General features: G+C 40.9%; 1 protein-coding gene across 34 annotated transcripts in view; it reads right to left on the reverse strand.

Annotated features, from left to right (window-relative positions):
• Positions 1–26064, reverse strand: part of CSGALNACT1 (chondroitin sulfate N-acetylgalactosaminyltransferase 1) — a 360001-nt gene that overhangs the window by 164324 nt on the left and 169613 nt on the right. For 3 of the 34 annotated variants that reach the window (XM_045397978.2, XM_045397965.2, XM_045397971.2), the window contains one exon: positions 18299–18453. The exons of the other annotated variants lie outside the window; for them this stretch is intronic. The gene's annotated coding sequence lies outside the window, so the exon portion shown is untranslated. The remainder of the gene's footprint in view (positions 1–18298; positions 18454–26064) is intronic. 34 annotated transcript variants of the gene reach the window in all.

Below are 26064 nucleotides of genomic sequence, written 5' to 3' on the forward strand. Positions count from 1 at the left end.
GATGAGCCAGTACTTGCTCAGAACCAGATGTACGCCAGCACAAAGAGGGAGACTTAGGTGATTGTAAACATCAATTCTTCCAACATTTGTTAGCCAGAAGAAAGAGTAGAAGGATTAGCCTGGAACCCAACCTAGGTAATAAAAGTCAATCCGAAATATTATGTTAATGAGACTGGGTCAGGACTGCCATTTTCCACATTTAAGAGACAGTGTGACAGACAAAGTGTGTGATAAAACTCATCATCCACCAGAAATAGCAGGCTACTTCCTTAATCTTACGAAAGGTATTTACAACAGCCCTACAACAGACATTACACTTATTGGGGAAATGTTAAAACTTCTCCTTTTGTGATCTGTATTATAAGGATACCCACTACCATCACTTTTCTTAAACTCTGTACTCAAGATTTGAGCCTATGCAATAAGGCAAGGAAGATAAATTTAAAAATATAAGGATTAGAAAAGACAAAATAAAAATGTCATTATTTACTGATGTGTCTATTTTCTGTGTGTAGAAAATAGGAAAAATCCAAAATCCAGAAGAAAACACATATAAAATATCAGAATTTGTAAGAGTTTAACAAGGTTGTTAGATGTAAAATGCAATGTGGAAAAATCAATTATATTTTAATATAAGCACAAAGAGTTAGAAAATGAAATGTTAAAAAAGATACCGTTTACTATGTCATCAAAAATATAAAGTATCTAGAAATGAATTTAATGCAAGATATATAAAATGTAACTATGAAAATGATGTAACTTCACTGAGTTCTCTAAAAGTAACTCACATGTATATATAGGTTTTAGTCTCAACAAATGAAAAAAGATCAAATTGGATATAATCATCCACCATATCTTCTCATTCAAACACTGGTTTTTGGCAATGTAGAGATATTTCGATGTGTTATACAGTCATGTGTTACTTAACAATGGGGATACATTCTGAGAAACACACTCTTAGGTGATTTAATCATGCAAACATCATATATTGTACTGACGCAAACCTAGGTAATAGAGCCTACTATACACCTAGGCTACATGGTATAGCCTATTTCTCCTAGGATGTAAACCTATAAAGCATGTTACTGTATTGAATGCAATTATGACACAATGCTAAGTATTTGTGTATCTAAACCTATTTAAAAATAGAAAAGGCACAGGGAAAGTATAGTATTATAATCTTATGGGATCACCATCATATATGCGGTCCATCACGGACCCAGATATCATTATGTGGTGCATAGCTGTATAAGAATTCTGATCAGATGGGTGCAATATAGGCTCTGATGGTGGACCAGGATTATCCAAAATTTAAATAAACATCAAATAATCATTTGAATTTCCATACTCAGTACTGTGTTAACTGCGAAAAACAAAAGGACTTTAAATTCTTTCATTTTATAGTGAGTATAAAGACAAGTCTGGTGGAATCTAAGGTCTAAAGTGGCAATATATATAAAACTTCAAAAAAATCTGAGATTCTACCCAGTCAATACATCCAGAATGAAATGGTCCAAACCAACAGATATACAGTTCCAATTCATCCTTGCATTGTAGTAATTTAAAATTTCTGTCTCAGTTTTTATCCATTTCCATAGCTCCTTGTTAGAGCTACCTTTAAATGTAGGTAGAATACACAGCTTCCTTTATGGGGATATTTATCAAGACTTCCTTTCAAAATTCTCCATTAGCCTCAAAAGAGCAAACATCCAAGTATCAATGGCTAATTTGTTGTAGCGCAGACACTATGTGTCCTAGAATCCATTACCAAAATAAAACTACTTCCAGGAGGAGGTAACATAAATGAACCATGATGCAATTTTAACACTGCAACTTCATTTACCTGAGTCAAAAGCAAGATTTGGGGCAATCAATTCTGATCATGTAGAAAAGAAATGAGAGAGCTTTTAAGGAGACTGATAGGGAGTACACAGTGCTACCATTCGCCAGCTGGGCGTATTCGGGTATCCTGGAAAGTACACAGTTAATGGTAGCAGAGTGCTAGAGGAAAATGGAAAAGACGCTAGAGACAAGCATCACGTGCTTGACTATTTAAGGTGGGTACTAGATCCTGCTGTTAAGACAGGTTTGAGAGACTATTGATCATGGCACTTGCTCACAACCTGACTCACGCTGCTGACGGACTACTCTCTCTGAGACCCTAGTGAAATACAGTAAACTCATCAAAGCAGGGGTGATGTTTTGTCCTCTTATAGACCTTGTGATACAATAAAGCTCTTTGAACCCAATACTGAATATTGGCACTTGGTGGGTTAAAACTTAAGAAGAAGTATCTGAGTTCTGGAGATACAAAAACAAACAAAACTACTTTTAATTGGAGCTAGCACTTTTTTTAGTGTTAAAAGTTGGTTGTTGACAATACGAAGTGCTTTCAAGGATGTGGAGCAACTGGAGCTCACATACATTGCTGGCAGAGTCGAAATTGATATAACCAATCTGTGAAACTGTTCATCAGTGTGTTCTAAAGATAAACCTAGGCCTACGCTATGACCCAGTAGGTCAACAACAGACATGTCCACCAGAAAGCATGTACAAGGATATTCAGAAACTTTATCCCCAATAGCCAAAAACTGGATAAACTAAATTATCCATCAACAGTAGAATGGATAAATTATATTATATTAATACAATACTTCACAGCAACAAAAGAAGAACAAATCATTTCTATATGCAGCAATACAGATCAATCTCAGAGACACAACGAAAGAAGTCACACATAAAGGAAGACATACTCTGTGATGCTATTTGTATGAAGTTTAAGAGCAGGCAAAAGTAATCCAAGACGTTTGGTCAGATTAGAGGGCCAAATAGTGGTGCACTTTGGGGCAGGGGATGTTAAATGGAAGGGAGCATAGATTGGGGGCCTTTTTTTTTTGGTTCTAGAAGTGTTCTACATCTTGATTTGTGTGGTGATTAAACAGATATATTCATATGTAAAACTCTGTTGAACTGTATACTTAAGATTTGTGTACTTTATGTAAGTTATACCTCAATTAGAAAGGTAACAAAGAAAAAGTGTTGGCTGTTTCCCAAGGTTTAGTATTTGTTTTAATCATTTTAATTATGGGAAGCCAATTTTCTTTAAGCATATTTTTGCTGTTGGCTATAATCTGAATGCTTGAACACTTGAAAGGATCATTTAACCAATCCAATAAAGAATTGTATTCTCCCCCTACAAAGGTACAGAAGCTATTCCAACTGTCTCAACAGTCCACTCCTCATTAACACCTAAAAGGAGCCGTAACCTAATCCAGACAGAAATGGAGAGCAAGAGGTAATGAGGACAGGGACAGAAATGAGTGGTACCTCTGACTCCATGGCTGCAGGGTTTCCAAGGTGTTCAGGGCAGTGGCTCACGCTGGGAGGGTTCTTCTAATTTAAGAAGACATGTACAGGCCGGGCCTGGTGGCTCACGCCTGTAATCCCAGCACTTTGGGAGGCCGAGGCGGGCAGATCATGAGGTCAGGAGCTCGAGACCAGCCCAGCCAACGTGGTGAAACCCCATCTCTACTAAACACACAAAAATTAGCCAAGTGTGGTGGTGGGCACCCGTAATCCCAGCTACTTGGGAGGCTGAAGTACAAGAATCAAGCTGAGGCTTGAACCCAGGAGGCAGAGGTTGCAGTGAACTGAGATCACACCATTGCATTCCAGCCAGACTGGGCAAGAGCAAGACCCCGTCTCAAAAAAGGAAAAAAGGGAAAACAAACAAACAAACAAAAGTACAGAGATGCCTCTGATTTTTATTTATTTATGTGATTTGATTTTTTTTTTTTTTTTCTTGGTGACAGGGTCTTGCTCTGTCACCCAGGCAGAAGTGCAGTGGCACAATCACTGCAGCCTCAACCTCCCAGACTCAGGTGATCTCCTGCCTCAGCCTCCCAAGTAACTGGTACCAAAGATGTGTGCCACCACGCCTGGCTATTTTTGTATTTTTTGTAGAGATAGGGTTTTGCTATATTGCCCAGGCTGGTCTCAAACTCCTGGGCTGAAGCAACCTGCCTGCCACAACCTCCCAAAGCACCGGGATTACAGGTCTCTGATTTTTGAAGCTCCATATCCAACATGCCTAAGACATGCATCTGACAAACCTGCTATCCTACAGGAGCTAGTCCCTACCTCAACACCTATGACTAAGGGAGTCCTAGAATTCTAGAGTGGGGGGCACCTGAGAATTGTTACTGACTTCAGCCTGCTGCCTATCTGGTCAAAGTCCAGAAAACAATTAAGAGTAGCCAAAAACCCAAAAAAACAGAACCAGGGGAAGAGTCACTGTCAGCCGCCATTCTTTCTCCCCAGCTAATACGGCCAATACGGCATTTATGTTAAAAGGGAACTACACATATTTTAAGTTAATGACTAAAGCAGAAGGGGTTTTTGAAAGTAACTCTGGATGAAAATTACCAATATCTGAAAAAAATTATATTGGAATGTCACAGAAAAAGACATTACTTTCAGCTTTCCCAGCCAAAGCCCACTGAAAAATGGCCTCAGCTATTTTCGCCACTGACTTTTCAGAGCTTTAAAGCAAATCTACAGTCCCTCAGCAAAATGGGAACAGAAACCTCTGCCCTCTTTGCTATCAGACAAGGGCTACCTGGAAAGCTAATGTATGACATGCCTGAATTTCCTAAAAGAAGTTACTGTAAGTTTTCTTTAGGGCCTACAAAGATAAGATGGATTTATTTCAAATTATTTGGATTAAAACTGCCTGCCTCATTTTCACCAAGTAAGTCATTACAATATTTCTGAGGGGTTCCCACATCAATGGAACATGCCAATCACTTCCTATTTTCAATGGCTAGAAAACATCAGCCACCATCAAGTGTTTTTCTCATATTGAAAACAGCAAAATCTGCCCGTCAACCAGAAAAACATTGGCAGCAACAACAAAAATATTTACATACTTCCCCTAAAATAATAATCGTGTTTTCGTACGCTTTTTAAATTTTTAGAGTTCCATCTCCCCAACCCGTAACATCAGAGCCACTTCCCCAGAAGATTTACTTGTTTAACTACCTATCAAACTCATCTGCCTAGATGAAACGAATGAAAACGTTGAAATTCATGCCATTAATGTTCACCCTTCCTTGTCATTCTTCATGGATATTCAGTGAAAGAACAGCAGTATTGTAGGCTTAACACTGATTCTAAGAGAAAAGTTACAGTAATTTTCAGAACAGCTTAACATGAGAAATCGAGAAAGCAAAAAGCAACAGGACCCAAGAGTCTCTTCAGATAAACTAGCCTTACCTATGGTCAAGGCTCAAGTATCTATGAAGGGAAAGGCTTTCTTGGCCAGCAAATAAATCACTTTCTGTGTACATACTACTGACACAGAAGTTTTTATTCAGCAACTACAATAAATTATTCTAGTAGTTCAAACTAATTCTATTTACCCAACTGCAAATAAAATTATTTTTTCCTTTGGGTGGGTAACGTTGCAAGGCACGATTCCCATGCTAAAGGTGGAAATTGGATAGCAAACGCTAATGGCATTTCACAGCACTATTAAATGTTTGCACACTTAATGTGTATTATCTGGGTTCACAGATAATTCACAGTAAGATTTTTCATGAACGTCCACAAAACACAAAGGAGACTATTTTTCACTCTGTTCCAGTGAAGATAAATAAGCCATAATGAGAAATAATTGAGTACTTTCTCCAGAAAATTGCTGCAGTCCCAAAAATCCTAAAAATCATATTTGAAAAGCAAGAAGACAGTATGAGGGATTCAGAATCAAAATTATACTTGTTACAACTGGTGGAAATGATACTAAATGACAAATACACAGGGGACAAAGGATGAAATGAACTGGAAGTGGGTTTCTCACCTCCCGCTGGCAGATCATTTAAAAGGATACACTGCCATGGCTGTAGCATTCGGAGGTTTTACTTTGATCTCAAGACATGAAAAAGATGAAGTCAGCTTGGGTCATCCTCTCCTCATCCAGCTATACCCTGCAAATTAGCCCTTACCCACTTCTTCATTCAAACATCAACTGACTGTCTTAGCAACTAGAATGTTGAATAAGCACAACTGCTGGAACGTGATCAAATCATCTTGTTCTCCCTCTGCCCCTTTAAAAAATCAGCAGTGGGTGGGTGGCCTTCCTCGGCTCTGGATGAAAACCTTGGCAGGTGCCAGGACCTTTCTGTTCACTCTTAGGTAACTAACAGTCACTTAAAGTCATAAAATATTCCTTTTTTTTTTTTTTTTTTTTTGGACATGAAGTCCATCTCAGTTGCCCAGGCTGGAGTGCAGTGATGCAATCTCTGCTCACTGTAACCTCTGCCTCCCGGGTTGAAGCCATTCTCCTACCTCAGCCTTCCATGTAGCTGGGATTATGGGTGTGTGTCACCACATCCAGCTAATTTTTGTATTTTTTGTAGATACAGGTTTCACCATGTTGGCTAGGCTGGTTTCGAACTTCTGACCTCAAGTGCTCTGCCCGCCTCGGTCTCCCAAACCAATCTCTTTTAATAATCAATACTGCAAACCTAATTTAAGAGTTCCATCTCTCCTTCCAGGGATAGGCTAGTTTCGGAAAGGGGATGTATCAGGCTTCTCTCTTTACAACTGCTAGCTCCCTCAAGGTGTTGGGGATAAAGCAGGAAGAAGAAAAGGAGTAAGAGTCCTTAACAGGTCTGGTTCCATCATAAGCTGGCAATCCATTCTTTGGGCCTAGCAGATACTTATTTTAATTTTTAGAGAAAAAGTCTCTGTTACCCAGGCTTGACTGTGGTGGTGCTATGATAGCTCACTGCAGCCTTAAATTCCTGAGCTCAAGCGATCCTCCCACCACAGCCTCCAGATAAGCTGGGAATACAAGCGTACCATCATGCCTGGCTGGTATTGTACAGATGGCATCTTGCAATGCTGTCCAGGCTGGTTGGTCTTAGACTCCTGACCTCAAGTAATTCTCCAGCCCTGACCTCCCAAAGTACTGGAATTACAGGCCCAAGCCACCGTGCCCAGCTGGCAGATGTTTAAAGTTGATTATCTCTTGTATGAACTGCTCTAGGGGGGACTTGGAGACTCTCAGCCCTGGAAACCATCTCTCCCGCAGGTCCCCTGGACCTAGCAAATGCAGCCTAGTGCCAGTGGTCTCTTGCAACAACTTCCACAGCCTCTTGGAAACTGGCATCCATTTCTAGCCTCTTACTCATAGGGTTCCTCCATGCAGCCCAATGTATCAGACAGAACCAAAAAGCTATGATGCTCTTTTACATGAGGCTCACCTATCATGCAGGGACAATAAATACATAGCCTCATTTTGCTCAACAAATGCTGGCAGGGCAGGTGGATACTAACAGGGCAGCCACACATATGGTGTGGAACTGGCACCAAAGCCACAGCTGGCCCACCTCTCGCTGCTTGAGGTTCAGGAGTCTGACCCTGGCCGTGCCCTCCAGCCCTATGCACCACCGAACTGTGCTTCAAGGAGTCCCACGACCATCCCACAGGTTTGAGATAAGATGGCAGACTGTCTAAAATATCTTAAAATCCTCTCTCTGGTCAGGTGTGGTGGCTCACCCCTGTAATCCCAGCACTTTGGGAGGCCAAAACGGGCAGCTCATGAGGTCAGGAGATTAAGACCACCCTGGCCAACATGGTGAAACCCTGTCTCTACTAAAAACCCAAAAATTAGCTAGGCATGGTGGCGGGCGCCTGTAATCCCACCTAGTCAGGAGGCTGAGGCAGGAGACTCTCTTGAACCCGGGAGGTGGAGGTTGCAATGAGCTGAGATTGCGCCATTGCACTCCAGCCTGGCAACAGAATGAGACTCCATAAAAAAAATCCTCTCCATAATCTGACCATTTTAGAGCTGTGGAGCAGTTTTCAAAACTGCCTTGTCTGCCAACTCACACATTTATTGAATTTGGATCCCTAGTGCAAAATGCAATTTTAAAATTCCATTACACCTCGCCTCTATAACCAGAGTATCTGAAGAGGCTGAACATAGTGGTTTTATTTTTTCCAGTAATTGCTACCACTAGCTGAACTCTGGTTGTCCCCTTCCCCCCGGGGAAGTTAGCAACCTTAATTCTCAGTCCATCCCAGAACATTTTAGTTCATTTTTTGGGTTATGAAAATAGTCCGGTATATACAGCACAAACTATTAAGTATTCTTGCCTAAAAATAAACTGAAGCTGAATCTAGTCAAGTTTCTAAATCTACCTACTAGCTTGCAGGTAATACCAGAGATAGAGAAACACATTAAATAGACATCCTTCGGAAGTCATCAGTTAAGTGGGTAAAACTTTCCATAGGACAAATAATCCTGCTTCTCCATCAAATCAACGTCAGAAAAGCAACTGTTAAAACAAAACAAAACAAAAAGCAACCTTTGAAACAACTGTGATAACTTGAATACTGACTGGGTATTCTAGTATATTAAGAAATTTTGTTAGAAGTAGTAATAGTATAATGACTTATCAAAAAAAGTTTTTATCTGTTAGAAGTATAAACAAAAGTATTGACATGTGAAACAGTAGAATGGCTTGGATTTACTTTAAAATATTCCCCTAATATTTTTCAATAAACAAAATAAAAGTTGGGGAGGGTTAGATGAAGTAAGATTGGGAAAATGTTAGTAACTGCTGAAGTTGAGTGATAGGTTCATCAGAATTCATTGTAGTGTACTTTTCTAACTATTGAGAGATTTAAATAATGAAGAGCCTTCTTTTTTAAAAAAGGTCCACATTTCAATCTTATGCCCAATTCTAAGTTCCCCTCCTTTCTGCAGAGCAGGCCAAGCAGGTGGTCTAATGGCTCAGACAGGAAGACATACGTGGGCCGAGAGACCGGGGCGGGTGCTGTCTGCTCGCCACACCCCATCCCTGTTCTCTGTGCATGCTCCTCTGATCACAGAGCCCAGAAAGGCTGGAGACAATGTTTCCCTCAGTAGTAAGTAGTCATTTTCTTTGTTGCTATCCCTACACTTTTTTTTCTTTTTTTTTTTTTTCTTGAGATGGAGTCTTGCTCTATTGTCCAGGCTGGAGTGCAGTGGTGCGATCTCAGCTCAGTGCAACCTCCACCTCCTGGGTTCATGAGATTCTCCTGCCTCAGCCTCCCTAAGAGCTGGAATTACAGGCGCACCTCCACACCCGGCTAATTTTTATATTTTTAGTAGAGATGGGGTTTCATTATGTTGCCCAGACTGGTCTCAAAATCCTGACCTCAGGTGATCCGCTCACCTCAGCCTCTCAGAGTGCTAGGATTACAAGCTTGAGCCACTGCACTCGGCCTATTCCCCATCTTTCATATGAACCTGTCACAGTGGTGCTAAGATTACTGTCACCTCCTCAGTGGTCACCACAGATGATATGGATGGAGACCCCTATCAAGTCTTACTGGCAGGGACCTCAGTCCCCTCCTCTGGGCACTAATGATCTCTCATTAGATCTGACCACATCATCCAGCAGACCCCCTCTGGCAGCCCCATGCTATACCACTTTGATATGAGAGTCTTTCTACCCCACCTGCTGATGGCCCCATCAGTCTTAACTCTGTAGGCCAGAGCCAATATTGGGCCTGCTTGTGAGTGGGGTCCTACTAGTGTATCTCTCAGAGATCATGAATTTGAGGAGGCTGACTTGTTTCCTCTGCAGTTGGTGATACTGCCACACCTTACTGCTCTCTATCAGTACTGGGGCAGGTCGGCAAGAGCAATCAGTAGTCATCCAATAAAAAAGCACACAGCTCGCTTACTCCCCTCTTAGACACCCCGCAAATGATACGAGCAACCCTCTTGCCTCCACACCCACCTCAGAAGCATGGAAACATCCAAACCCCATTAGACTCTTTACTCCCCTTTGGGAAGGAGAGAGAGGGGTAACATGTACTTATTCACAAAGAAAGAGTCCATTTTCTCCTCTATCCCAGGTCTCTTCTTATCTGTCATTAATCAAAGTCTGACCAATCAGTGCCCTTTCTTGCACCTAGAAATAGACTGAGAGTTGTAGTTGGCCTTGGAGAATTCATAATTTTGTTCTCAACACGATACTAGCTCTACTGTTGGGACTGAGGCATGTGGCATAAGAAAATCTCAATTAGTAGCCAGGCACAGTGGCTCAGGCCTGTAATCCCAGTGCTTTGGGAGGCTAAGGCAGGAGGACTGCTTGAGACCAGGGGTTTGAGACCAGCCTAGACAACAAAGCCCAACCCCAACTCTGAAAAAAAAAAAAAAAGCCAAGTATGGTGGCGCACATCTGTAGTCCTAGCTACCCAGCTACCCAGGAGGCTGAAGTGAGAGGATTTCTTGAGCCTAGGAGCTCAAGGTTATAGTGATCTGTAATTGTATTACTGCACTCCAGCCTCAGTGACGGCAAGACCCTGTCTCAAAAAAAAAAAATTAAAAATAAACAAGAAAGGAAAATTTTAATTAGCAACTCCAACTATCCTGTTGCATCTAGTAGGTATCAGGTTAGCATGCCAGACAACGAAAACATAAGGGTGGATAAGACACGCTTCCACTGGGTTTAAAATAACAAGGTATGGGTTTCGGTCCAGGCCTTGCTGCTTTCCAGCCGTCTGACTTGAGTAACAAGCTGCAGCAACTTTGCAGTTAAGACTGTGTCTTTAACTGTAAAATTAGATTGGCGGCTGAGATGCCTCCCAGGTCCCCGAGAGCACTCACAGCCAATGGCCGAGCCAAACTATTGGCATCACATCACATGAGACATTAGGCCAGCCCTCTGCCACAGTTAATTCAAAGGAAAAATAAAGAGCTGGTTGGCATGCGGGATAACTGGATCCCATAGGTGTGGCCACACTGACTGGAGCAATGGAAAAAATTACGCCAGTGCCGCAGCCTGCTTTCACTCAGCAGATGGGCTGGAACATGTTCCAGATCAGCTCCAACCTTCGTGGTCCAGGTGCAGGTGGCACCGCAGGTCGTCCCTCAAGTGTAAGGCAACACGTTGGCTATCGATGATGCCATCCTCAAATTCTATCCCCCTAGCTATTCACTATGCCACTTGCAATTCAAATACAAAATTTATCACCATTTCTAGCATTATCACTCTCAAAAGTCCAGCCCTATTATGTGAGCTAGGCCAGCACAAAGTCAAGGGAGAGGACTTTAGGATGGCGCACTGGAGTGACCATTTGTCATGCTCTGGGACTTTGTGTACATCCTTCCTATACTTAGGAGTGAGCCACCTGTGACCCTGCTGCCTGGAGGAAGAAAACATTTATTTTCCTATAGCCTCTCTTGCATGTGGAGTCAATCATCATCTGTTGACTTTAAGAGAGAAATACTAACTTTTATTTAAGCAACTGCATTTGGGGGTAGCTTAGCCTGTACTTTAATACACAAGCAAAATGATTAGATTCTGACCTGCAAGAATGCAGATCCTACCATCCCTGTATTTGCTGTGAACTTACATTTGTGTGTGTGTTAGATACTACTCAAAACTATGCTACACACCTTCCTCTAGGCCTACACCACCAAGTTCCTTAAAAAGGCACTGACTCAAGGTATCTCTATTTTCTCTCTCCTGATTCCTCAGTCTGACTCAGTCTGATTTCTGACATCCACCTCTACCACTCCACTCAAACTGTCCCTCTGATGGTCACCCGATTTCCATGTTGCCGAATCCCAACATTTTTGAATCTTCATCCCATCTGATATCAAGATCACGTCGACCCTGCAAACCACCCTCTCCTTCCTTATTCTGTACTTTCTCTTGGGGGTCTTGCTATACTGACCAGGCTGGTCTCAAACTCCTAGCCTCAAGTGATCCTCCTGCCTCACATCCTTAAGTGCTGAGAATCCAGTAATGAGTCACAGCGCCCTGACTCAATCAGGAAGTTTTAACAACAAAAACATTTATGTAAAAATGAACCTGAGCCTATCCACCACACCCAGTCCAGAGTGATAACTGTCAACCATGAAAGTGCCGTACTCAAAATCCTGTGACGGTTTCCCACATCTTTTAGGAGAAATTCCAAAATCCTTAGCACAGACTAAAAGGCCCACTTTGATTTGGCCCCAGCTCCAAATTCAGCTCACATCACTTTCCTCTGTTCCCACTCCCTCCATGTCCTCTACACTGCTGAAAGCCTCACTGGCATCTTTTCAGTTCTTTAAATGAACCAACTTCTTGGCTGAAAGGGTCTGCAGCACACGTGCTGTTTCTTCTAGAAAGCTCAGGCTAATTGGTTTTCACTACGGGTCTCAGCCAACACCTCCAAAGGGGCACATTCTCTAAAACCTTTCCCCTGGCGTAAATTAAGTCAGTGTTCTAAGTCTCTTTCATAATTCATTTTACTTTTCCTTTGTAGCTCTTACAATAATATGTAATTATATATAGATGTAGATTTAAGTAGAGATAGAGATGGACACATAGGTATTTGTCTCTACCATACTGTAGATCCTCAATCAAGGGCAGGGATTATGCCTATTTAGTTCACAGCAGTGTCCTCAGCTTCTAGCATGTTCGACACTGAATCAACAAATAGTTAAAGGATGAATACTAATAGCATATAACATGATTTTAACTGAAAAACAGTTATGGTATTTGCCTACCCTATTTTCCCATAGGAAAACCTTGATATGAATAGATAATACTACCATACGTATTGCAGTCATGGAAAAACTTGGATTGCACAGGAATTACAGAAAGTAACAGTAATACCACACTAAGTCTCCCACTGAGAACAATTACAAAAGCTGGATGAAGAAGGAAGGGAAAGGACAGAAAGGAGGAGAAGGAAGAGAAGGAGGAATAGCTGCTGTTTGCTGTTTGCAGACTTTGGTCTTCAATCAAGGCACGCAACACTTGAGGGGCGAAGGAAAACACCCTGAGGGGAGACCGTCCTTTGCACTGCTTGCTCTTTTCAGAGCAGTCACTGATTTCTGGCCAGGCCACATTGGCCAACCAGACAGCTGCAACCCAAAGCCTGGAGATGAAAAACGAAATCTAGGACTCCCAATGCAGCCAGAACACGAGGCACAAAGATCCGAGAGGAAAGACAGCTTCAGAAAAATGAACCAAACATTCTTTCCAGCCTTTGCACTCCAAAGCTTTGAGTTGTAAAAGGACAAGAAAATAAACAGAAAGCTTCTGCTAAGAGGCTAAAAAGCTAAGCTGGCTTTATGACCGTGCCACTCAACTCAGGAGTTGACATTTAGGGCCGACTATGGACAGAGTCCTGGTAAATACTGCAGGCTTTCTGCTGAGACTCTCCATGGCTTATACCTTAGAAATAAACCGAATGAAAACGGACTAACTTGAAATTTCACTCCAATTATCATCATTGTTGATTCAATCTAGATGAACATCTTTATCCTACTGCCAACAGAAAACAACGGATCTTCCCTGGAGGAGTATAGCAGCATCTAGAGAGCCTAAAAATGTTCACATAGAGTATGAGGCACTTAATAAAAAATTACAAAGCATGACAGAAAACAAGATCAAATGACCAAAACCAAGATAAAAAACTGATAATACATAGACTCACTGGTAATCTAGGTATTTTATTCATCAAAATAGAATTTTACTATAACTACAATTACTACATTCAAAAAATATGTTAAAGATAGAGAATCTTACCAGATACCTAGCCTCTATAAAAAGAGGAAAACTGAAATACAATCATTGAAATTAAAAACTCAATAGATAAGTTTAAAAGGGTAGACACAGAAAAGTTTCATTGGAGTAAAACAGGTGTTAGTAAAAGAAAAGCTAATCAGAAGCACAGAGAGAAAAACAAAAGAATTGAAAATACGAGAAACAGCTTAAGTCACATTTAAGACATGAAGAAGTAATATACGTGTAACTATTATTCCAAAAGGAAAAGAGAACCATGAGAAAGAATCAATAGCTTCAGAGACAGCCACCAAGAGTTTTCCAAAACTGGTGAAAGATATCAAGCCAGAGATCCAACAAGCTCCATGAACCACAATTAGGAGAAATATAAATAAAATATACCTAAGAGCCATCACAGTAAAACTGTGAAAATCAAATATAAAATCTTAAAAGCAGCTGGGATTGGGGAGGAATAGGAGAGCAGGTAATACTGCAAGATATAAATAGCATATTCAGGCCTGACTCATAGTTTCATACTTAATTACGAAATTTTGATATCCCCTCTCACCCACTTTGCTATTAGTAAAACTAAAGATAAGGTTCAAATAATGTCCTCTTACAGTCCCCAAATTAAAATGTTGTATTAATTTGTGGCAGAATTGTGCAACATATTAATTGTGAAATACACATTTTGTTTTGTTTTAAAAACCTGTCACTCAGGAGGCTTAGGCAGGAGAATCGCTTGAACCAGGGAGTCGGAGGTTGCAGTGAGCCGAGATCACGCCACTGCACTCCAGCCTGGCAACAGAGTGAGACTCTGTCTTAAAAAAAAAAAAAAAAAAACCTGGCACTTACTGTATAAAAATACTTTTATTGAAGTCTGGGCTTCTCTAACTCCTGGAATGAACATGTAAAATACATCAGCTACTGAGTATCAATAATATATTAATACATACTCATAATTTCACTTTCTGGGGACCCAAGGCTCATAAAGCAGGGAATAAAAATGGATTATCTTGATATGGTTAGATTGGTCTCTTAAGATGTAGACAGAAAGCTGCTGTTGTAGATATTTTTAAATGGTGAGCTCAGTATAATTTCAAAGGATTAACAAATTTATTCTCACTTTCTCAATTTAGAAAATTATTCATCTTCGTTAACAGGAAAAGAATTCAGATGCAAAAGCTTACAATTTTTCTTAAAGATGATCAACTACCAGCCCAGGCTCTATTTCAGCTATCTCTGTTACCCACATGAGTCCTAGAGCTGCTGGAGCAAAAAAATATACAATATATAATATCTATATACATATAGATAGATATTATATATATATATAAATACAAATCAGCTTGCAGATAGTAATGTCCTGTAACTTGGCCCTTTCTTAGGAGGGTCATGGCTATAACTAGGCACTGCAAGTGACTATATTCCTCCATTCATTGGGATTTTAAATACTATGCTGGTGAATGCAGCATACTAGAAGAATATGATTAAAGTTTTCACAGATAATTCAAATACACCAATAGACAAACCTTATGAGGAAAAAAAAAAGCAGCACTTCTAGTGAAAGACTACTTAGATAATATAAAACTTATAATATACATTAGCAAAACTGTATAGGGCAGGTTGAGGAATATAACTTTTATTGCCTATTTGCCCTCAAAGTCCTGATATTTTTATTTAAAGAGCCTGAGAGCCCCTAGTAAAACCAACATTTTCTGTAGTTCAGGTGTGAAGAAAATCGTCTGGCTTCAGGAGTGATACACATGACTAAGAGCTGGTCAATTGAGTATTCAATCCACCCCGTCAAAGAGATTGGTTTAGAGATAGGCACATGACCCAGTCAAGGCCAGTGAGAGTCAATCTTGGGATCTGCTGGAAAGACATAGAGAGGCATGCTCACTCTTCAGCTTGACTTAAATTTAGAGATGCTGTAGCCTTTTTTTTTTTACCATTAACTAAAAAGGAAGCCACCATAAAGAGCAAAGCCAAGGCATCTGAGTCCCTGGATTAAGGCATCCTAGAAATCAGTAGCCCCTGTGTATGTATATAAGCCCACAGATTCTCTTATTTGCTACAGCCAGTATGAACTGGGTTTGCTATCACTTGTAGTAAAAAGAGCACCAAATAACAGGCTCACTTGGAGAAAGACAGCCATTTCAACAGGTCCCATTTTGAGGTACCTCAAATAATTTTTCAGCTGGAAGTCTCAGTAAATGGAATGGGCTAATAGCCAAATTAGACCCCGAGGGCAACCACTGACATGGACACATACACTGAAGAAAAAAGTTACTTTTCTTTTTACACTTTAAATACATGCAATTTTTATTTGTCAATCATACCTTAGTAAAGCTAAGGGGAAATACGACATCTTTGTACATTGTGTATCGAAAAACATAAATCAATACCTTTTTTTTAAAAAAAATCCATTATTCTCTTAAATCACATAGAAGACAAAAAGTAGAGTTCCAAGCCATTGTTAAAACAATGCTAGCTTCTATAATTGTCTGTGTATTTATCTACACTGATATTACTTTTTTCTTTATACATCTTTGACTTATTCTTTAGTATCCTTTCATTTCAGCCCTCAGAAGTCCCTTTGGATTTCTTGTAGGACAGGTCTAGTGGTAACAAACTCCCTCAGCTTATGTTTATCTGAGAATGTCTTCAGAAGAAAAAATCCTAAGCTGCATTGGATCTAATGCAAAATTATGCCCTATATATAGTATCAGATCAACTTCCAGCATTAAAAGTATAATTATTTGATCCCATTCTAACTGACACTCTCAAAATGTGTTAGGCTACCAAATCTCAGTATTTTCTACTAATAAGCAAGTATAATTCACAAGAACATAGCTGCAGAGAAGTACATACAATTTTTGTTAACATCATCAACCATTACTTACTCTGATAGCAAGCCTTGCTCAGGATTATGCTCATTTTCAGACATTCAGTTTCAGCTTAAACTCCTCATTCTTCCTGTCAATGCTACCTTGAAGCAGCCACAAAGCCTGCACATTGGGGTTAGAACCGCCAATGAAAAAATAATGATTGCTCTGTAGTAACTAAGCAACTAGAATAATATTTCAAAGGCTTCCAAAATCTGTTGGCCACCTACTCACACTTTGGGTTTGAGAGAACTCAGACCAATGAGGCTGAATACTGACAGCCATCACTCTACACACCCTGCAGCCTCTGCGGCATGTTTCTGTTGATCAGTTGAGATTGAGTAACACATAAGTACAAACTGGGCCACACCTAATAGTCTGCTACATTTGTAGACTCAGCCCAAGTGTTTCTTAAAAATACTCCAATTAAAGGCAAAACTAAAGTAAAAAAGTAAGTAGTAAAGAGGCCATTTCTGTGATCCACCCAGCCTTGTGACTTTTGAAACATCACCTACCTCTGCTGTTTCTTCATCTGCAGAAGATAATAGTCAAACTAAACGATCATCTCCCAGAGCTAACATTTGAGAAATCTTGTGATAAAAGCTTAGAATCATGTGGTCCCAGGCAATGTTATTGGTATTCTGTAATTAAGTTATGGAGCCAGTTAATATTACTCATACTGGGCCTTTGCAAGTCTTTGGTGATTTTCATATTAGAATGTCAAACTGGGCTGAAATAATTTTTTTTGACACAGTAAAGCTTATCTTGGAATCTGAAGAGAAAGTTTAGGCTAATGGTCAACCTTGGATTAATATTTACTTTACTAATGTTAGCTTTGTACCACACGGTGATATCCTATTTCCTCCAGGGTATTGTTTATGCCATTATAAAATTCTAGCTAATGCCACTAAATTCTAGACAAAAAGTATTGCTAATAAATGCAATTGACTACTCAGAAATCAAAAGTATAATCTAAATATACTTAATGATGATGAATGCAGGGATCCTCTGACTAGCTATGATTTTGTTTTCTTTCACAGTGTGTCCTAGAATAACTACTGACAGCTGCAGTGCAAGGCTGATAGCAGTATAAGGTAACCTTAAAGCATCAGTTATAAGGCATCTCTTTATGATTTTTCTCCTAACGGAATTAAGGGCTTGCCATCCAGTTCAACAGCAAAGAAGATGTTCTGAAGTGACGGATGGTGACACTGTCATGGGTACCAACCACAGACAGCAGGATAGGTCAGGGGGACCTCAAAGTGGACTTTAGAACCCAACAGACTTAAGTCTGAATTTCAGCCCTATCACTCTCTAGCTGTGTACCCCTGGACAAGTTATCTTATCTCCCTGAACCACTGGGTCTCATCTATTCCATAAAGAACTACTAAGAAGAGTTTGTGTCCTTTTTAGGGACATGGATGCAGCTGGAAACCATCATTCTTAGCAAACTATCGCAAGAACAGAAAACCAAACACCGCATGTTCTCACTCATAGGTGGGAACTGAACAATGAGATCACTTGGACTCGGGAAGGGGAACATCACACACCGGGGCCTATCATGGGGAGGGGGGAGGGGGGAGGGATTGCATTGGGAGTTATACCTGATGTAAATGACGAGTTGATGGGTGCTGACGAGTTGATGGGTGCAGCACACCAACATGGCACAAGTATACATATGTAACAAACCTGCACGTTATGCACATGTACCCTAGAACTTCAAGTATAATAATAATAATAAATAAAAAAAAGAAGTACTTCCCAGGGTTATTAATGATAATACATGAGAGAATTAGATATGTAAAATAGATTACATGGTGCTTGGAACACTCAGAGTGCTTGGCTCACCTTTCCTTTCTTCTGGTCCACTCTCGGGCAAATCGCTTCAGAGCACTGCTAAGAGAATGCAGCCCTGCAAAGGTTCTCTCCTCCAACCACAGGTTAACTGAAAGGAGCCGCTTGCTGTTTGAGATGATACTCTTTAGTAAATCCTGGCATAACTTCTGTGACAAGGTGAATGACCACATGGGACAAAAAGAAAGAAAGACACAAACGTCCTCATCAAAGCACTCATGGGCCACAAAAGCACAACCTTGATTCTCTTGCCTCTGATTAAACCTACAGCTACTTGGGCATTTTCCACAAGCGATGAGATGATCATCACGGTATAGGTAGATTCCTCTGACTTCATCTCAGCCTTGGATGTTGTCGTTTGAGCTCTTCCTTGGAAAACAACCATCAGAGAAGCCTGTGGCTGTGACACACCCCTTTACTATTCCCATATGAATTCCCTGAATGGTAAGTGTAAAAACCCGCTAATCTTACTGCACTACTTCCTGCCTGGCTTCTCACAACATGGTGCTGAGGAATGGAGATTCTATTCTAGAAGGTGTTAGGCCATGAGGTGTAAAATGAGAAGAACCTATACAAAGAATGTTTCACCAAGAAAGCTTCAATTCAACCTCCATGTCACCAAATTATCATTTGTATTGTCCAACCAGAGTTCCAGGTCCCAGTAGTATCTGCCCTGAGGAGCTCAGGAAATCCCCTCAACAGTGCTGACCCTCTTTACTGCTTCTTTGTATCTCAAATTAACCTGCAAGTCCAGATGTGCAATGGAACCATGCCAATGCCCAGGCTGGGAACAGGAGGCAGAGTCCCCAGGAGGCTAAGGACCTCAGATTCCCTACATCACTTCAGTTTTCTTTCAACACAAAACCAATTCCCTCTAGGAAACATGCTTCACAACAAAAAGAGTTTTAAAATGGGACTGGGCATGGTGGTTCATGCCTGTAATCCCAGCACCTTGGGAGGCCAAAGTGGGCAGATCACATGAGGTCAGGAGTTTGACACCACACTGGCCAACATAGCAAAACCCCGTCTCTACTGAAAACACAAAAATTATCTGGGCATGGTGTTGAGTGTAATCCCAGCTACTTGGGAGGCTGAAGCAGAAGAGTCGCTTGAACCTGTGAGGGGGGAGGTTGCAGTGAGCCAAGATCGTGCCACTGCACTCCAGCCTGGGCAACAGAGAAAGACTCCATCTCAGAAAACACTAACAAAAATACAGAGTTGTAAAATGGAGACATACACTGTAGCCTTATAGAAAGAAGGAAGAAGAAGGAGGAAGGAGGAGGAAAAAGTAGGAAGAAGAAGAAGAAGAAGAAGAAGAAGAAGAAGAAGAAGAAGGAGGAGGAGGAGAAGAAGAAGAAGGAGAAGAAGAACTTAGACAACTCTTCCTAATGTAGTGATTCTCAACCTCTACAACATGTAAGATTCCCTGGGACACTTTTCAAAATCGCAGGTCACTGGCACCTCCCCATACACACAGAATCAGAAACTCTGGGGATGGGCTTGAACATCTGTAGAATGTTTTAAAGCTACAAGTCAAAGGGTGAGAAACACTGGCTTAGTCTACAACTGGTAATGAGGTATAAGTCAGACTTGGAATCAGGTTTTCCCCAAATGCAGCACTCCTCAAAGGCTACTGGGTGGGACACTGTACCTAAGAAGGTTGACAAATGTCCAGGTGCAAATGGATTCTGTGGAGAAGAAAATTGGGAACCCGGAGGTTAAACAAAACATGTCTTTACTTTAGAACTCCCAGAACCTTCCTAGGCTAAGGTACGTTGTACGCTACGAGAGAGGAATCCATTATACAGTATTTTCCCAAACTTATTTGATCACAAAATTCTTCTTTGAAAAATATCTCACAACTCTAGTAGTCTCCAGGAAACACTCCAGGAAACGCTGGTCTCATGTGCTTGTCCTTCAATAATGATTTCAAGAGATTTCCTGGAAGGTCAGTACGGTGCAAACATTCATTTAAAAATGTGTTTGAGTTATTGGCCTTAGGGCTTTGCTGACTGCACACTGCTGTACAGTCAGGGCTGCGGGACCGAAAACAGCAATCACTGCAAACTAACTCCATTCGCAGACACGTTACCATCCCCTGGGATGCTTTTCAAAATTGCAGGTAACTGGCACCGCCTGAGACACACAGAATCAGAAACTCTGGGGATGGGCTTGGGCATCTGTAGTTTTTTTAAAGCTCTAAATCAAAGGCTAAGAAACACTGGCTTAGTCTATGACCAGCAGTGAGGTGTAAATCAAACTTGGAATCAAATTTTCCCCAAATGTAGCACTTCTAAAAAGCTACTGGGTGGGGCCATTGTTCCTAAGTTGAGAAATGTCATGGGTGGTAAGGACGCTGTGTCCCATCCTCCCCCACCTCGAATGGGGCTCCAAACAGCTCAATCCTTTTCTAACTTGGTCCGAATATAAACAAACCTAAGTCATCACCAATAACTATCAAGTTGTGAATGAATATGGGACTGTGCACACATCACTGAATTTCCCGGAATAATATTACCAGACCTTTTCATGTTCTTAGCAATACCACAAACCTGTAAGTACCTTATTACATATAGATGCCCTCTATGATATTATTCTACTATTAACAGCTAGTGGCAAGGGCATAAATACTCCTGCATCACAAGAGAAACCAGTACTCTCCAACCTAGGGGGCCTGGAATGCCACAGTTATCAAAGTGGAAGGCTTTCTTCTCATTGTTTCTCCTTTGGGGAGTCAGAATTTTAAACTCTCAACAGAAGTAATAAACTTCCAGCTATGATGGGTTTCATATTTGTGATACCTTTGTGATCAGCATTACAAATATACAACAACAGGCCAGGCATGGTGGCTCATGCCTGTAATCCCAGCGCTTTGGGAAGCCGAGGTGGGCGGATCACTTGAGCTCAGGAGTTGGAGACCTGTCTGGGCAACATGGCGAAATCCCGTCTCGACAAAAAATACGTAAGTTAGTTGGGGGCGGTGACTCATGCCTATAGTCCCAGCTACTTGGGAGGTTGAGGCAGGAGAATTGCTTCAGTCTGGGGTGGGCAGGTAGTTTTCAGTAAGCAGAAATCACACCATTACACTCCAGCCTGGGTGACAAGAGTGAAACTCTGTCCCCCCACCCCCCCAAAAAAGATACATATATATATACACACACACACACACACACACACACATATACATATATATGCATATATACACACCAATGAAAAATGCCATAGGCAAGGTATTCAATTGACAAAGTTATTAGTATCCTATTAATACTCCTAATTTCATATTCTAGCCAGTGAGAAGAACTCATTACAAATATGATTTTTTTCTGTAGAGTGTTATTTGATTCCAAGTAACTTATGAAATAAGTTCATCTAAGCAAACTCAGAAAGAATTCAGTGATTTATATCCTACACAAATACTGATTTCCTAAATGTAAACATCGCTCGTGAGCATTGCCCATAAATTACAGTGTGCCCATGCACTCAGTGGACAAATTTACTGAGGTCCTCTTATGCACCAGGCAGTAGTATTTCAGGAGTTGGAAATACAGCAGTGAACAAGAGATAAGAACCCCTGCCTTCGTGAAGCTTTCATTCTAGATCTAGGAATCCAAATAAATGTCAAATTAATTGGATGTTTGTCATTTCAATTTTCTTGCAAGGTTGGTATTGAAAGAAATTATTTCAGCTGCTCTGTGCATGACATGAGTTCAAGACAGAAGGCAGGGGTGCCAGGAGGCAGAGGAACCAGATCCTAGCTGCACTTCTGTATACTACCTTAGCTCATCTTTTTATGTCTGAGTCTCAGTTTCTTCATTTGTTCGTTAAGTGCTGGATTGGAGCCTGATGCATTACCCAATGTATAGTAGCTGAGGGGTGTTTGAAAATGTGTGGGGGTGAGGAAGCCTTCTGGTTGACACAATCACTGAGTGGGCCCAGGAATTATGACTGTCCTTTATGTCACAGGACAAGCCTATACTGGGGTCACGGAGCTCTTGAGAGCCAAGATCAGCTGACTCGGTTCACAGTCCTTTCTCAGATGTCACGGTATTCCATTCTTTCTAGGATTGTCTAGGGTGTTATGATCCCTGATTTCCGTTCATTTGCAATAGGTTGGGTAAAGCAGCGGAGGTTTCTTTGAGGGGAAAACCATCTGCCAACATCCTCTCCTCTGAAAACCTCAGACTAGGTAAAATAGGCAGTTTCTAGTTATCATTCTAAAGCTACTTAAATTTTCCAAATGTCCCCCAATTCCTTTTAGGAAAGTTTTTGTTTGTTTGTTTTTGAGATGGAGACTTGCTCTGTCACCCAGGTTGGAGTGCACTGGCATGATCTTAGCTCACAGCAACCTCCGTCTCCCAGGTTCAAGCAATTATCCTGCCTCAGCTTCCTGAGTAGCTGGTACTACAGGCATGCATCACCACACCTGGCTAATTTTTGTATTTTCAGTAAAGACAGAGTTTAATCATGTTGGCCAAGAATGTATTGATCTCTCTCTTTGTCTCTCTCAACACTGTCATTTTTCTCTTTAGAGTTATTCAACCCATAATCTGCCATTAAGACACATATTTGGGTGGCTGCGGGCGAAAGGACTGCAAAACATCCCCAGAAAGATTCTTTTACCTAAATTGATGATTAGTAAACTGTGCACTGAGGTACCCCGAGGCATCAAAGGGAATTCACAGAGGCACCTTGGGATATTTTAATTTTGTAGCATAATGTAGTAATAGTACACATCTATTAGACATGATACAATCAACATTAGATTAAGCAACATTCCTTTTGCCGACATCATATCTTTGCACAACCTCCCTTTTAGTGGTTTCTGTAATGAATGCAACTGCTGCACAAAATGAGGTGGTGTCTAATCTGATTCCAAGATTGAGACATCGCACAGTGCTCAAGAAATGCACACATTCCACTGTTAATTGTGGTCGAGAGTGAGATCAAAATATTATTTTTTCCAATTTATTATATTATTTTCTCAAACAGCTTCTAAGTCACTAGGACATAAATACTCACAGCCGATGGACCTAACTACTTTTTTTTTTTCTTTTTTGGAGATGGACTCTCGCTCTATTGCCCAGGCTGGAGTGCAGTGGCGCGATCTCGGCTAACTGCAACTTCCACCTCCTGGGTTCAAGTGATTCTGCTGCTTCAGCGTCTCATGTAGCTGGGATTACAGGTGCCTGCCACCACACCAGGCCAATGTTTTGTATTTTTAGTAGAGATGGGGTTTCACTACATTGGCCGGTCTGGTTTTGAACTCGTCACCTCAAGTGATCTGCCCACCTCGGTCTCCCAGAGCGATAGGATTACAGGTGTGAGCCACTATGCCTAGCCCTAACTACTTAATTTTTAATTTTCAGCCATAAGGTATTTCCTTTGTACAAGGGATATTGGAAAAATTAATGAGATGCTAATGGCACCATGAACTAAGAACGTTGAAGAATCTCTCAACTATACCTCTTGGTCAATCTCCAAAATAGGGCAGAGAATAGGAAGGGTTCTTTTTCACAGAAGTGATATTGAGAAGAAGCGATCAGGACCTGGACTCACCTCCTTATGAAGCCACAGCAGCAGCAAGAGCTGGATTGGTCTCACTACTTGACTGATAGGGATCAAAAATAAGTGTCTAGGCTGGGTGGAGTGGCTCATACCTGTAATCCAGCACTCTGGGAGGCTGAGGCAGGAGGATCGCTTGAGCCCAGGAGTTTCAGACAAGCTTGGGCAACATAGTGAGATCCCTCTTCACACACAAAAAAATTAAATATAAAAATAAAATAATATAAAGGGATAAAAGCAATTCTTATTAGTTTTAGGGAGAAAATAGTAGCTATATAGTATTTTTAAAAACCTGCCATCACCTTAACTGCATCATCAAAATTAACATTGTTAATGAGGAACAGATGTAATACCTTGATAAGAACACATCATTTAGGTAGAATTCCTGTTCAGAATGTAGAACCTGAATCCAATTACAAGAATCACTCATCTAACCCAAAATCAGAAATTGCCTTTAAAAAAAAAAAAAAAGATTGTGTACTTCAAAAACATTCTCACAAAAGACAAAGAAAGGCTATGAAAATGCTTCAGGTTCAAGGAACATAGAGACATGGTAACTAAACACAATCCTTGATGTTAGTACTAGAGGGGAAAATACTTTAAAGGACATTAAGTCAATTTACAAAACCAGAACCCAGTACATTAGGCAAATTCAAATAAATGTTAAGTTTACTGATGTTGATACTTGCACTTTTGTTATATAAGAAAATATCCTTATTCTTAGGAAATATACTACTTAGCAGGAAAGGGCTGTGATGTATACACTTATTCTAAAATGGTTCAGATAAAATAGTATATGTATTTATTTACATATGTATGTATATATACGAGGGGGAAGAAAGATACAAATAGCATGGATAAAAAGCAAATGGGCAGGATATAGTGGCCCATGCCTGTAATCCTGGCATTCCAGGACTCCGAGGCAAGTGGATCACTTGAGCCCAGGAGTTTGAGACCAGCCTAGGCACCATGGCAAAACCCAGTCTCTACAAAAGATACAAAAAACTTAGGCAGATGTAGTGGTACACACCTGCAGTCCCAGCTACTTAGGAGGCTAGGGTGGGAGGATCTCATGAGCTTGGGAGGCAGAGGCTGCAGTGAGTCAAGATCGTGCCACTGCACCACTGCACTTCAGCCTGGGGGCAAAAGACAGACCCTGTCTCAAAGAAAAAAAAAAAAAAAGGAAATGATGTAAAATGTTAACAACAGGTCAATCTAAGTAAAGAACACATAAGCTCTTTGTACTATTCTTATTTTTGCAACTTTCCTACACAGACCGCGCCCCAATTACAATGGTTCAACTTACAACTTTTCTACTTTACATTGGGTTTATCAGGGTATTAAATGCTTTTTGACTAACAATATTTTTGACTTACAATAAGCTTATCCATATATAACAGCATCATTAAGTCAAAGAGCATCTGTAATCTGAAATTATTTCCAAATATTTTCAGTAAGTAAAATGTGTATGTAGCACTTTGGGGTACAAGAAGCTAACTGCTTCAGTAACTAAACAGGATGCCTGCACCACAGCTAAAGAATGTATGATATGTATCAGAAATACATGGACTTAATGGCAGGAAGTTCACTGTCAGTCAATAGTGCGACGGTACCAAAGCACATAAACCTAAGTTCTCAGTCATCAGCCTTCTGAAGACTCTGCAGTAAGTGATGTGCAGGAACAGTGAAAAGAACTGAAGATACCAAACTTAAATGAAGATATATAGGGACCTTACTGCTAAGGTTCACCATATGGAAGTGAAGTCTGCATCATTTTGTGGTCCTCCTGGGTCATCACAACAACTAGGCTCCTCAAATGACTCTGTTCTGTAGCTGGAGTGGAGCCTGGGACCCAATTGCTCTCAAGTGCCCCCAGAAGATACCTGCAGATGGCACACGGACTACACTAGGGCCACAGGTTCTAGCTGACCCTTTGCATGCTGGAAAGCCCCAGCTGCCATTAATATACAATGATTTGTTTCTTTGTGGGTTTTGTTTTTTTTTTTTTGAGACGGAGTCTCGCTCTGTCGCCCAGGCTGGAGTGCAGTGGCACGATCTCGGCTCACTGCAAGCTCCGCCTCCCGGGTTCCCGCCATTCTCCTGCCTCAGCCTCCCGAGTAGCTGGGACTACAGGCGCCGCCACCTCGCCCGGCTAATTTTTTTTGTATTTTCAGTAGAGACGGGGTTTCATCGTGTGA

The sequence above is a fragment of the Macaca fascicularis genome, chromosome 8 (assembly GCF_037993035.2).
Source record: "Macaca fascicularis isolate 582-1 chromosome 8, T2T-MFA8v1.1".
Classification (NCBI taxonomy): Eukaryota; Metazoa; Chordata; class Mammalia; order Primates; family Cercopithecidae; genus Macaca; species Macaca fascicularis.